The sequence below is a fragment of the Leptosomus discolor genome, chromosome 6 (assembly GCF_034619465.1).
Source record: "Leptosomus discolor isolate bLepDis1 chromosome 6, bLepDis1.hap2, whole genome shotgun sequence".
Taxonomy (NCBI): Eukaryota; Metazoa; Chordata; class Aves; order Leptosomiformes; family Leptosomidae; genus Leptosomus; species Leptosomus discolor.
In genome coordinates this window covers 6,673,515-6,687,926 of record NC_141396.1, presented here as the reverse complement: position 1 = coordinate 6,687,926, position 14,412 = coordinate 6,673,515, and positions in this window count along the sequence as shown.

The window sequence follows — 14,412 nt, the reverse complement described above, 5'->3', positions numbered from 1 at the left end:
TTTCTAACACTAAGAAATCCATGTCTCCTGCTGTTGTGTTACAGAAATTTACTTTACAGCATCTTTATGATCTTAACTTGATTTTGCAGAGCAAGTTAAGATCATAGAATCTATGATTCCATCATCTTAACGTGTTCTGCCAAGTCATTAGTCTTTTACTAACAACTTCTTCTGAATTTCCAGCCAAACACACTTGGTATTCACGGAGCCAATATGGTTAAGAGATAGCCCTCTCCTTTCCTGAACAGTTTAAGCAGTACCTCGTGGTTGTTCTAGCTGGTTAGCAACTTACACTTCAGTAAGGGGCAGAAAACATACTTGAGCTACACCCCTGTAAAATGAAAGCTGCAGAGTCAGACCAGTGCAGAACAAGTGCAAGGGAGGAAGGAGTCCTAACCAAACTCCAGAAGTTACTTTTGACTTAGCATTTGTCAAATGAATAATTTTTTTTTTTACCTGATAGCGTGTGTTTACAGCATAGGAGGAAAAATTTAATATAGCTGCTCAAGGCAATTGATTACTACTGAATTATACTCTGAATCATGACATTAGATTGGAAATTACATTTAAACCCAGCTGAAAACCTGGTTTTAAGCAGCAGGTTGAGACTGGTCATCTAGAACTGTCACTCTTTATTTTAAAATAACAATATAGCATGTAAATTGTAATGCAACAAGTATTTTGAAATAACAGTTGGATTATGAACTGTCTGCTTAGTTGTAGGTAGAAGGTTGATGCTTCTTTTAGTTTCATTTTGATAGTTGACAACACCATGTAAGAATACACAATATCTTGTCACCATTTGGCTACTCCAGCTTTTGGAGCAGGCATTCTAGCAGAAGAGGTGTGAAAGTTCATCCACCTGCATAACTGCATGAACTCACTTCAGTGACACACTCCCCTTGCAGGATTATATTTCAGTTGAGGACACACGTCTCTGACATCATGTAACAAAAATACTTAATCAAGGAAAATCAGCTATGGGTTCTTAAAATGAGGCTATCGTCGGCAAGGTCCGTGGGAGGCATGAGGCCCCACCTCCTTCTGGTTTCTCTTAGCCCACTAAAGTAATTCAGATCAAAACCACCTCCTTAGCTGAGATGGTAGCGTGGATATTCAGATTACAGTCATAGAAACATCCCGTTTACAGGAAGTGAAGGAGGTGCTATCCTTTCAAAATATGTCATCTGCTGCTAATGGAGCCTGATTAATATTACACTATTGAATGTTGGTCAGAGTAGGTGGAGTCAAATGTAATTGCAACTTGGGTTTGTTTTGGTTTGTTGGGTTTTTGGTTTTTTTTTTTTTTTAAAGAAGCAAAGCTAGAGGTAGGGTTACACTCTGCTGAGCAGTAACTTTAAAAGTTGATTGTTAAAGCCAGTGATACTACTGCAGAGTTAGGTACCACTCAAACTGAAGTAAGGTTTCATGATCTGGCCTAATAAGGGAAAGTACATTTGGCTGCGCTGGAGCTGCCTAGCTGGAAGACTGTTGCTCTGAGTCATAGTCTCTCTTTTGTTTCCTCTGTTGCTCAAGAGTAAACTACACCCAGTCCAGCATATATGTCTTGACACATCAGCATAGCTACAACTTCTGCATACGGGCTGGGAGGAGGGAGTTGCAAAGGAGGAAGCAGAGGAAGGTTGCCAGCGATTCCCTGTAAGCTTCTGAGCTCCTGTTTGCAGAGCCTGCTTGCTTCCTTGCATTGGTACCAACGGTGTGGGTGGCTGGCAAGGAAGAAGATCCGTCATTAATTTGCATTTCTGCAGTATGGCACTAGCTGGTCTGTGGCTTGACCCTGGGGAACTAACTGGGGAAATAGGGCTTGGAAACTCAGAAAGTAATCAGGGTTTTAATACTAGCGATAAGAGCGTTACATCACATTACTTTTCAAATACCGCCATGTGCAACAAACAGCCAATGTGCTGTGGAATTCAAGGTGTTCAAATACACACCCTGCATTGGCAGTATCCATTTTAAAAAAAATGAAAATGCCCCCAAGATTTTCATCAAGAAAAAAATAAAGCTGCCTGTTAATCATTTGGAGTAGAGAGCTCAAGCATTTAATTTATTCAAGAAGCAAATAATCCCAAAGTCAGTGAAAGACACCGTTTCAACACATTTAAAAGTAGCAAGAGGGATATGAAAAGGCTGTACACAGAATCACAGTAAAAGCTTAGGCTATTTTCTGATTGTGCTATCTTGTCCAGCTAGTGATATTTTAAATGCCAGTAGTGGCCTGTTCTCTATATTTAAACTATCACAGCAGTGAGGCATTGTGTTTCCTACAAATATAGCATTTTGACTATTTACATACAGCCAAATCATACCATACCCTGAGGAAGGAGCAGCAAATGGTCACATTGCCCCCAGGAGCATGCTAAGACAGACCTGTGGCACTCTCTGGTGTCCGATGCCTGCCCTTCCCCGGAGGGAGGTACAAGGCTTTTACCTGGGATATGTTTGATTTCCAACTCCGTGTTAGCTCAGCTGTGTTTGCGGACAAGTTGGGGAAGGAAAGGAGTACAAGTGAAACCACCCAGAAGGCAGGAAAGCAACACAGCAGTTTGTAGAGGAAGGCTATTCCTCTGCACTCCAGGAGCACTGTAAGCCAGCCTAGGAAAGCCCATCAGTCTCAGTGTCCTCAGTGAGGTTTTCATGTGGCACTTTTTAAAATGATAGTTGAAATAGTAATTAAAAAGCAGCTTCTCACGGCTGGCATATAGCTGCTGAAGAGGACAGAGGCTAAGCAAGGTATGCTTATGAGATTTTAATTTGCTAGGTTTTTAATCTCCCTCCTTAGATGTGCATGTGTTGATCTTTTTAAATATGCGGGTAACCAAATGAAAGACACTACTGCATCATGAACTTAAATAGGACGCACACAAACATCAGGGTGAAATGGGCTTAGACTAAAGGACTAGTTTTGGGCAGTAATTTCTGTGCTTTTGGTCCTGTTGTGTCCAAGCAATGAAATGCAGGTGTCTCACAAAACTAAATCATTATCTGTAAACATTTAATATCGGAACAATCTTTGGCTTTGTTACAAAAGGTAGCATTCATCAAGAACATAGTTTTTCTGACAAGAACAAATCCAGCCCTTTTGGGCCACCTGGGTAAAGGAGGCCTTCAGAAAAAGCTAGTCTGAGCTCAGCAGTGCTGGCTGTCGAATGCAGATTGAAGCCTTAAGTTAACCATACAAAATTTGATTTTCTGGAGCCTTAATTTAAATATTAGGGCTCAAAATCCCAATTTCTCTGGATAGATAAAAATCATTAATGAAATATGAACACAGTCATTTTAGCATTAGATACAATGATCTTATTGGCACTTCCACCTTCTGTTTATGGGGGTAGGAGTATCTCCTAACGGTACATAGGAGATCCAAATGAACTAGTCTGTTTAAACCTATTTTTCTCTTAAAGCATTTGCTTAAAGATAAATGAATGACACTAAGATACATTAGCCTTGCTGCACAAAGAAAGAGCCTTTTATAGTGGATAATTTGGATTTCCCAGCTCTGCACAAACAACGTAATCATAGTATTGTGTATGGGATCAGTCTTCACTCCTGTGAACCACTAAGTGAATGTGAACGGTCTGTCCACTCTTCGTAATACTAGATACAAATGTAATGGTGTGCCAGCCAATGTGATCCAAAGCAAGGGTTATTTTAAGATGGGCAAGAAGCTGGTTACAAAGCAGTGGAAGTACCAATTCTCAGTCAAATATCTTCTCAGAATTTATAAATAAGCAACTTAAAGAGGGCAAAAATTAGAGGCTAGTTCATTTGTGGCCTACCAGAGTTTTCACTGCTGTCTCCAGAAGCTGGGAATCTGCACAAAAGGAAGGAACAGGTCCAGCCTTCAGTATCCACACGCCTCTGCACCAGCAAACTGCAGGGCAAGCAGAAGCAGAGGATCTTAACGTTAAATTTCAGATTACAAAAAGAAAAGTGCATTTGCCACGCATATTTCATAAAAGAATTCCGAAGGACAGCGATCTGTAAAGACACAGTTAATGTTTCAGAATTAAACATGGAATATAACACTTTGAAGTGTTACTACTTCTATTACGTCCACACAGTAGATAGAGGATCTGTCTGCAGAGCTGTTCAGCTGCCCTCACAAATATAAAATTTATTTTAAAAAAATGGGGTGTTGTCTTAGTTTTAAAACAGTAAAAGAACACTGAATTTAGCAACAAAGGGGTATGGAGCTTTGCCTAGCTTTACTGTATTTCTGTGGCACCTGACAGAGAACAGATTAGATTTGAAAAAAATCATCCACATGGATTACTTGAAGCCCTGATTTATTGCTTTTCATCATTTGGTGAACTTTGAGTTCCTGTCCGTTTCTGTCTTGTCAGGAAAGCTCAGCTCCTTCCATTTGCAGAAATGAGCCATTTTCTTGTGCATTTCCCACAGGGTGGGCAGGCAGATGATGTATGTTTTCTGCACCCCATATAGATCTGTGGTGATCTATATCAGTAGTCTCTCTTGCCTCTCCAAGTGCACAGTGTAAAATCTAATAGTAAGAGCCATAACATTTAACCCAGTGTGAGTTTTTCTATTTTATTTAAATAAAATTGAGATTAAATCAAGGAAAACCTAAAGCGGTGTTGCCCAGTGACCAAAATTAGAGATTTATACTTCCAAAGGATTGTTGAAATGAAAACACATCCCCATAGTTAAGCATTTCAGTAGGTGTTGGTGATTACTTGGTCCCCAGGACCTTCCCTCAGTGGCATAATTTCTGATGAGCTCTTGTCTCATCTCCATCCCTGCTCTCCTCATCTGCCCTTCCAACTACCATGAAACCTCTTTCTTTCTCTTGGCCTGTTACCTCCTAGGAAAGAGTGAGACAGCAGATTTGCACGTGAAGATTTCTCTTTACAATTTAGAGAGCTTGGTCGAAAACAGTTGGGAGTTCAACTCCAATTTATCTCTCCAGTTAAAGGTGATCTTGATCCTCAGTCATTAAATTCAAACCTTCATCAAAATTTCTGCATGCCTGCATACTGGGCATAAAGCCAGCTCTTAAGATGGAACATGCCTGGAAGCATGAGGACAAAGACGAAGGTAACTGTAATTCAATCCGAATTGGGCTTCTCTTCACCCAAAATACTGAAATGATATGATTTACGGTAAAACTTTGGAATTTTGCACTTTTGAAACATGTAAGCATCTGCAATAGTTGCTGAAAGCGCACAGAAGCCCTACCAACTTTTAAATGGCCTCATCTAAGTATTTTATTCCGTTTTGAAGATTGTACAAAGAAAGAAAAAAAAATGCTAGCAGTGCATCCTGACAGAATAATTCTTCTACATCAGAGATATTCTATCATTCTTAACAGCAGTCACTTCAATATGCTGCTCTGTGAAAAAAAAAAAGTATCAGGACTGAAATTTAACTGTATGGATATATTAGATTACACTGAATAAAGGATATAAGGTAGAAAGGGTTGTATAACAATATCATAAACAAATATTGCTGCCTAGAAACAGCAGGCATAGACACATTAAAATATTTAAGGTACCTTAAATATTAACTACCTAGCAACAATTCCCTGATTACTTCAAGGAAAATATGCACTACAAGGGAAGGCAGGAATCATAGCAATCATTAGTCTTATTAGACTTCTTATTTTTACAGTAACACTTACACACATCACTCTTGTTACATAACACACGATGACATGCAGAGGGAATCCCTGCCTTGAATAGTTTGTGCCTGACTACACTAAGAAGTAGGAAATTACAAGCTACGTGTTTGATAGAGCCGAGAAACTGCCTCTCTGCATCACCGAGTTCTAGCTCCTCCTCTGCCTCTGATTTACGGTGGGACCACGCCAACTCACTCATGTCCACACATTCCTACTTTGGTGCTTGCAATTATAACGTAGTTGTGCCACAGCACAGGCAAACATCGCCTCAAGGACGTTGCATGGCGTCGTTTGACAAGAGAACCAGGGTAGGCTGCAAGTCTTGCTTCCCCCGACGTTGCTCTTAGCGTTCCTGTGAGCTCGTCTCACAGGGGCCCACAGCGTGCTCGCACGAGGAGCTGCCCGGAGTTACAGCTCAGCACTGCTCGGCCTGCCTGCACCACCGTTACGCGTTCCAAGCCTGTGAGCCCAAAGGCAGGATTTCCTCCTGCAGTATTTGTAAAACAGCTGAAAGGACTGTGATGGAAAATGGTTTCCAGTAATAGTTAAACAAACTTGCTAATCTTGCATGTGTTCATTACAGCAGTGAGTAAACATGTTGGCAGGGCACTTTCATGCTGTGGTGGCAGGCTCTAATAGATGCCTACGTTCCTATGATTTTTTTTAAAGCTGATGAAAGGTGTCAGGTTCATGCAGGTTTGCAGGGTGTTGGAGGCCTTGGGTTCCTGCAGTTCTAGTTATAACAAACAACATGGACACACAGAGCATTTTAAAAGACGGGATACTTTCAGATTTGGCTTCCTAACTAGGTTCTGTAGAACCCTGCTTGCACATGACACTCTCAAGCTTCACACAAAACCGGTAACCGTTTCCAGTGTGGGCTCTACATGAAGAGAGTAATCCCCTAGCAGAGGGATCAGAGTTTGGTTTGCAGTTTATAAACCAAAATGAAAGCCATGGGCTCATTTCTGCACCTCTACTCCATAACCACAACTCTAATCCTCATTCTAAAGCTTAAGTCTACCACAATCCTAATCTATCAGTCTCCACCTGCCTCAAAAGACATACAAGCCTGCAGACTTGGGCAGAAGAAGCCTTGAATTTTTCCAGGAGCAGTTCTAGACTGAAATCTAGCAGCAGAAATCTTAATTTCCTGCAGGCTTGAAACTGAGCACAACCTAACCGAGGGAAAAATAAAGTGGAAAACACACTGAGCAAAAGTGTAGCTTCAAATACCTTATTCTCGGTGACACCTGCTTTTGAGGTTATTTAACAGGTCGGCTTTTATATGGTAGGCTTGGCTTTTCAATAGGAGGGAATGAATCAGCCCGTTACAAAATCAGGCCCTATATAAATGTTCATCCAGAAAAGGTTTACAGCTTTTACTCATTCACTTGAATTTGTGATTTTATTGAACGAGGACTGTGGAGTTTAGCTTCATCTTTATTATTTGTGAATGTTGAGCTGATAAACTAGTACTTCATTTCTTTACCGTAAGTCATGCTTTGTTGTTTGCATCAATTCTTGAAAAATGCACTGATGCATAACTAGAGGTGTTTTCAGACACCTGGCTCTGCTGAGGCAACAGCTGAGAGGTCCAAACTGCAACTTTTATGCTTCTGGTTTGTTAGCTTCAGGACACACTGCTTGGGAAGACTCACTGGCACCAGGTTAGCAGAGGATCTGTCTGTAAGGGGCATGCAGAGAAGGGCGATGGAAGAAGAGGACTTCATGATATTGGTTCTGGTTGCTCAGAGAGTGACGTGTTCCTTGTGATCACCACCCCAAGCAAATTACGCTAGAGTCTTAATTCCATGAAAATAAAACATGTGTTCTCAGATTTTTACAGGGAGGCTTAAAGCAATTATTTCTATAATTGATTGATTCAGATTTTGTACCGTCCAAGCTCCATCTTGAGGGTGAAATTCTCCCAATAGTGATATTTTTGCCTTTTGTCCGTAAGTTTTCCATTGGGACCTCTGTGTGAGTCTCCAGTAGTTATTGACAGAGCCTGATCCGTCTGTGTAATCCACTCCTGGTGCATCCTTTCCTGTGACACTCCTCTCACAGGGGCAGGAGAGTCAGGGAGCGTTCTGTGCCTACGATTTTTCCCGTTCTCCCTGGTGGATTTTCTGTCTCAAGGATTGCACAGCTAAAGCTTCCTTTGTTGCCCGATGTTGGAACAGAATCTGAGTACATTTATGCGGATGGTGGAGGAAAAAACCCACCAATTTTCGCGTTAGTTCATAAGGACGTTTCAGGTGCGATTCAAGCGGGTCACGGGCAGAAGGCAAAACTAAGCTCTGAGAATCTTTCAAATTTTAAAATCAAAAAAACGAAGTTATGCGGGGCTTGAGCCAAGGAACACGTTTCTAACTAACTTTATTTGCTCCATGGCGCTCTGATAAAGGCAAAATCCAATCAGTGGAAGAAACGAGCAGCGTCAGTAAGTGGCAATTTAGCATTCACCGCACGGCCCACAGCGCCGTCAAGAAAATGGGTCATTACAGCATCCTTATTGTCCTCTCCTACTATTTTTCATAGAAAAAGAAAAAATTCTTTTCCTGACGCAGCCGCATGACCTCAAGCGGAAAATACGGCCCGATTGGTCACTTTGCCGCCGTTAACCGGCGCGTCGTAGCTCCGCGCGTGACGTCAGCAGCAACGTGACGTCGAAGCCCGCAGGAGAGAGGTCCGCAGCGACCAGCAGAGGGCAGCGGAGTCCCGCGGGTCCCGCCACCGCCCCCCCCCCCCCCCCCCCCCGGTTCCCGCGGGAGGGACCCGGGCGGCAGCGCCCGCTGCCGCCCGGGTCCCTCCCGCGGGAACCGGGTGGGGGGGGGGGGGGCGGGCGGCGGCGGGACTTGAGGGGCTCGGCGGGTTTATGCAGAAATCCTCCAGAAGTCCCAGGTTCGAATGTTTGGGGGTTTTTTTAGGTTGTTTTGTTGGTTTGGTTTAACAATGCCTGCTGTCAACATAGGGAAAAAAAATCCTGTGACAGAAACAAAACTCCTTCATTTCCTTTGTTCGTGTCCGCTACGGCACTGAGAAACACAGGGTCTTGTTTTTAACTTCACAATTTTACCTGAATATGATGACACAATCAGTAGAAGAAACAGGTCACTGAGGTAGGCACTTCTGTGCCGGAGCAGGTAATGTTTGTATCGGTCTTACGGCACGTCAGCATCCTTTTCAGCTCGGTACAGGCGGTGTTCTAGCAACCCTTCAAACCTCGAAAGTACAAAATACAAGCAGGAGTTCAGTAGTTCCAGTACTTTGTATGAGAGTGATTTTTCCTTTTAAGGCACTGGGGAGCTGTACCGTGAGGCTTCTGAGGACGAGCAAAATATAGAATTTCCACTCTGCTTTTTAATAAAGTGCTGTTTCAAGTGGAAGGTTGGACTAAGGGTCTTCAGAGGTCCCTTCCAACCAACACTGGCATATCTACACTTTGATTTCTGGAAGACTCATTTTAAAAGAGCAAGACATTAAAATCACAGCCAATTATTCAGTAAACCTTTGTTTTGTCAAGGGTGCTATTTTTCAAAGCCAGGCCAGGCCAGCATTCATATAAACCACTTTTTCCCTGAGATGGAGTGATTGCACATCCTATTCTAAAGTGACTGACCTCAGCAACAAAAGCTGCCAAGAAGTCACAACCGTCTGACTCTAAGGGATGCTCCAATCTTTTTGACAGGATAGCTGATGCCGCCTTCTCTTGAACAAACTGGGCTGTAAGAAGAGGACATGTAATGCATAGAGCAAAAGTCGGTCTTTGCGTAATGGAGTACTGTCCACATAAATTCATCCCGTTATCACAATGGTTGGGGATTATCTTTCACCTCATTTCCATCTTCGCATGCTCTTATGTGTACTTATTTAGTATTTTAATGATACGATCCCAAAGTGCTTCCCAGTCACAAAATACTCCAGGGGGATAGCTCCTATGCCTATTATTCGAGTTTACAAGCGGCACGGTAAATTATTTGCAGTATCAGTAGCGTAACCCAGCGGTGTTGATTCCCAGTCCTTCCTGAATCCTCTTCCCATAGGCATTATACTGCTGTGGCAGGACATAATTTTTTATTTTTTCTTCCATAAGATAAATCCAATTTTTAAATTAAGCTGAATCCAAATACATTGAACAAAACTGAAGGACACGCGGCTACTTAAAATGACATATACCAACTGAGAATTAAATCTGTGACCACAGCTGGTTCTGTTAGCGTTAAATAGCATTTGCCTGTGGATGCTGTGCTTGATTAAGGGTAGGGTAGTAGCAGCTATTTTTAAGATTATTAGCAAATTTATGTAGAAAGTCTATATTTATCTTTTTTCATTATAATTAACATTGAGGCTGGAGGCAAATCAAATCAGCCAAACAGAACAACTGCATGCATAATGCACTAGTTGGTCTCAGAAACCTCATTTCAAATCCTTATAGTTGAGCAGGGAAGTTATTTGCGGACTTGCTTATATTTGTTTTCTCGTTTTTTTGGGGTTGGGCTTTTTTGGCACATTCGCAGCTACTGCTTCTGTAAACAAATAAGCATGGCTGAGTGGGGGAAAATGGAATGCCAGCCTTTTCCCTCTTTTTTTTCTGTTCTCTATGGGAACCTTTTTCTTTACATTGCTTATTCGTTGCGTTTTTGGCAAACATCAAAAAACGTCTCCTTCGAGTTTTCAAGTACGTTTGGATAACAGATGCCTAGAAAGAAAACATTGGTAAACAGCACAGAAAGAAACAAAATTCTTGTGAAGGAGGCATTTTCTTCTTAATTAAACAATAACTTGGGAGGCTATGGCCCAAACTTTCTGGCAAAGTATCTACAGCCATAAGGAAGTGCTACAATCCATTGGCCTGAGATTTGAAAATCGTACCATTTCTCAGGTGGACCTGGATGCTTGAGTTCAATTTGCACGTTATTTATAATGAGGCAGGTTTAAATTCAATAACCTCACAAGACGTGCGCGTAGGACATGACGTGAAAGCCATCACTCTGAAGACTCAGAACCCAACTGGAAGAACAGCAGCAAGCGAAGAGGGTTAGGTAGGATGAGCGTTGCAATTTCTGGTTAGCTAGCAAGTGTTTGGAGTTCTGTGGTGTTGCTATGCCTTGACAGGAGCTTCTGCTACTACTTGGTAGATACATGCACAAGAGAAGACAGACAGAAAGGGATGGAAGTAAAGAAGGTTAAGGAAATGTGGAGATGGGCAAAGAGACTGAGATTCAAAAAAGTAAGAGTGCAACAAATCATCATACGTTGTGAATAGGAAGAGATGACATTACCTCATTCCTGTCTTGCCCAACACATTGATAAAAACCACTAGTGGTGGATATTGCCCAGCTCAGTTCAGTGAGCAGTCTATTCCTGTGCTTATTTATCCAAATTCTTTGTTTCTGTCTAACTCATTCTTCCTGCAACTATGCTCACTACTTGCCTTATCTGGGATAAGACCTGGGATTGTTTGGGCTTCAAAAGAAAATGCTCAAGGGGGATCTTACTAATGTGTATAAATTCCTGATGGGAGGAAGAAAAGAAGATGGGGTCAGACCCTTCTCAGTAGTATCCAGCAACAGGACAAGAGGAAATTGGCACAAAATGAAATACAGCAAATTCCACTTTAGATAAGAAAAAACTTTTTCATTGTGAGGGTGGTCAAACACTGCACATGCTGCCCAGAGCAGCTGTGGAGTCACCATCTTTGGAGATACTCAAAACCCCACTGGACATGGCCCTGGGCAACCTGCTCTGGCTGAGCCTGCTGTGAGCAGAGAGGTTGGACTGTAGGTACCTTTCAACCTCAGCCATTCTATGATTCAGTGACAGTGAACAAAGAAACCAGTTATTTTTGTCCTCTTTCCAGCATTTTTTATATATTTCAAGACTCTTTTCCTGTTTCCCATGAGAAACTCGTCTAAAGAATCCTAATTCTTCAAATCATAAATGACAGCTTCTAAAATTCAGATTATCCTTGATTTCCTTTGGGCTGTTTTCAGCCCAAATACAGATGAAATTTTTTTGAAATGGTTGTATCAAACTGAACATAGTATTCCCACTGAGGTCTTACTCATAGTAGAGTAAAAGGATTATTGCATAGGTCTTACGTATAATGCTCCTGTGCATTCATTTTAGTATAACTGGATTTGTTTTGCTTTTTTTGTTACTGGTTGGTTGATCAATTTTTGATCTAGGATTACCCCAGAACTCCTGATTAACCAGCTGTTCCTGGGCTCGTATTTGTACATATGATCATTCTTCTTGGACATTTTTCTCTAGCTAGTCATTTCATTCTTTTCAGATAATTTATTCAACTTGCCAAAATAATCTCATAATGGAATCCTGACACCCGGTGGGCTTTCAGGCCCTTCTGTCTTGATAATTTACTAAATACATTTGTTATTCCATTATTTGGGCCATCAGTAAAGATACAGGATAGTACAAAACTCCTGAGTTAACCATTAGCAACCACTCTACAAGAGAAACTCCCCAACTGTTTGGGACTGGGGCGGTGTTGTAACTAGACCACATTTCCTTAGATAGCTATGGGAAAATCACAGAAGACAAGATCAAAGTTCATGTTAAGTGCAGATATACACTATTGCCCAGGACTGCTGGACTGTCATAAGCAGAAAGGGTATTGATTCAATCTTAAATTTATTACGTTAACTGCTTCTTAACACTTTGTTGTCTTGCAGGTACTTGAAAGTACATACTTTGGTTATTATTTCATATTCACTTTTCATTTAAGAAAAGGGTCTGACTGATTTAAAATTCCCTGAGTCTTCCTCCTTTCCCTTTTTTAAGGCTCGGGATGGTGGCACAGATTCCTCAATATACATAAAGCTATAACCTCCCATTGATTTCACAGACATTGGAAAATGATAGAAAGTTAGAAGCCCAAATACTTCTCCCGCTTTCTGGGGCCTTGCTGATCCTCTGTTAGTTTTCAAAGATCAGTACTTAGTTCTCCAAGGTTATCATGTCTCCACCTGGTCCTACCGGATGGATGACGTAGTACAGAGTCCTGCAACAACAACACATACTTGTAATATTTCCCTTCAATAATTGCTCATAGATAGATCTATTTCCTCCTACACTCTGTATGATGTAATACGTGGCAGGCTCATGATGCCTTAATAAATGAAATGGTGCCTTGCAATTCTTCGTGTTCCTCTTCCCCCGAAGAGGTAATTGGCTATTTATAAGTCGTTTCTAGGACATTTTAAAATTTTGCTCAGGAATGGCTTTGACCTTTTCTCAGAAACGTCTTCTGGCGAGGCTGAGTCATCTGCGTGGCTACGTATCGGTCACAGTGTTACAGCTCTCTGATTTGTCACACATAGTCATGGATCTAGGGTATAAAGCTATCACAGATATGCAGTATCTATATTGTTCATATATATATATATATATGTTGTAACATAATTAAAATATTAAATAAAGTGAAAAGCATGTTAGTAATTGCCAAGAGTTACATGTGGCTCTGATTCCACCTTGGCTTCTCACTGGCATTCCCCTTCACAAATGCAAAACCTGACTGACTCCAATGACAGCACAGAACTTCCCTGATTTGTCTGACGTATCGTCTAGTCTTACATAATTCTTTTCTTACTATTTCTATAAAATGTAGAGCTTCCTTTCATTTACCTGCATAGAAATACGAATGTAAACTCTTTCACCATAACGGTTTAAAACATTTTACAGGTATCAATATAGTCAGGCTATAATACCTCTGCACAGGAGAGAAATACTACCTTTAGTCATCTAAGTAAAAGCGAGGTATAGAGAGTTTGAGTTATTTATCCAAGGCCAAGCAGACAGGACAAAGATTCAGATTTTCTGACTTTCAGTCCTCCTTTTCTGTCTCACGTCTATCTTCTTTCCCTGAGTTTTACAATGACCTACATATCATTCTACAAGAAATGTGAAGCCAGCAATAAACTCTGTATATAGCAACGATCATCTATCCTAGTTATTCAAGTATAGAACATATAATCTCACAGGAAAATAAATTTCTTTTAATCTTCTGGTTTAGCCCTTTGAGAGTCCTAAGAATTCTAATTACTGGTAACAGTACTTAACTGAGCATCAAGAGCTTGAGGATTGCAAATTCTATACAGTACTTTTTTATCCACATGCCACAGATGAAGGAAAAGCTGATAGTGTTCTTTGACCTAAATTATTGCCTAGCAGCTGGAGATTACGCTCTCAGGAGAAAAGGATTGAGTGTCACTCTTAGAACTTTGTACATCCCTACTCTTCTCTTAAATACGGATGTGTTTATCTGCAGTACAAATGCAGCTTTACATAGAAGTTAAGTTTAATGTTGAGTTCTATTAGAGAGCAGTGGGTATGTATGTCAATAAGGTTTTATTATGGCTCCATATATCTGTTGGAATAACTTCACTAGCAGTGTTAATCACCTCTTCAGCCAGCATATCTGTGCTGGCGAATCTGGCTGAGATACAGCAAGGCTTACAGAAGACCACTCTTACTGTTCCAGTGCATGTCATTTGGGAAGGTGATGTAGCTGCCTCTGGAAAAGCTCCTTCAGACACTTCCTGCATCTCATCACAGGGCCCTGCTGCTCTACGCATGGATGAGCACATGAATTGCACTCCTTACAGCTGAAACAAAACCAGAAGATGCACTCCAGGGCTGCATCTGACGTGCTCCAGTTGCTAAGGGGTCTGTAGGCCAAAACTAGATCTAATCTTAAATAAAGCTCCTGGAACGTGCATGGTGCA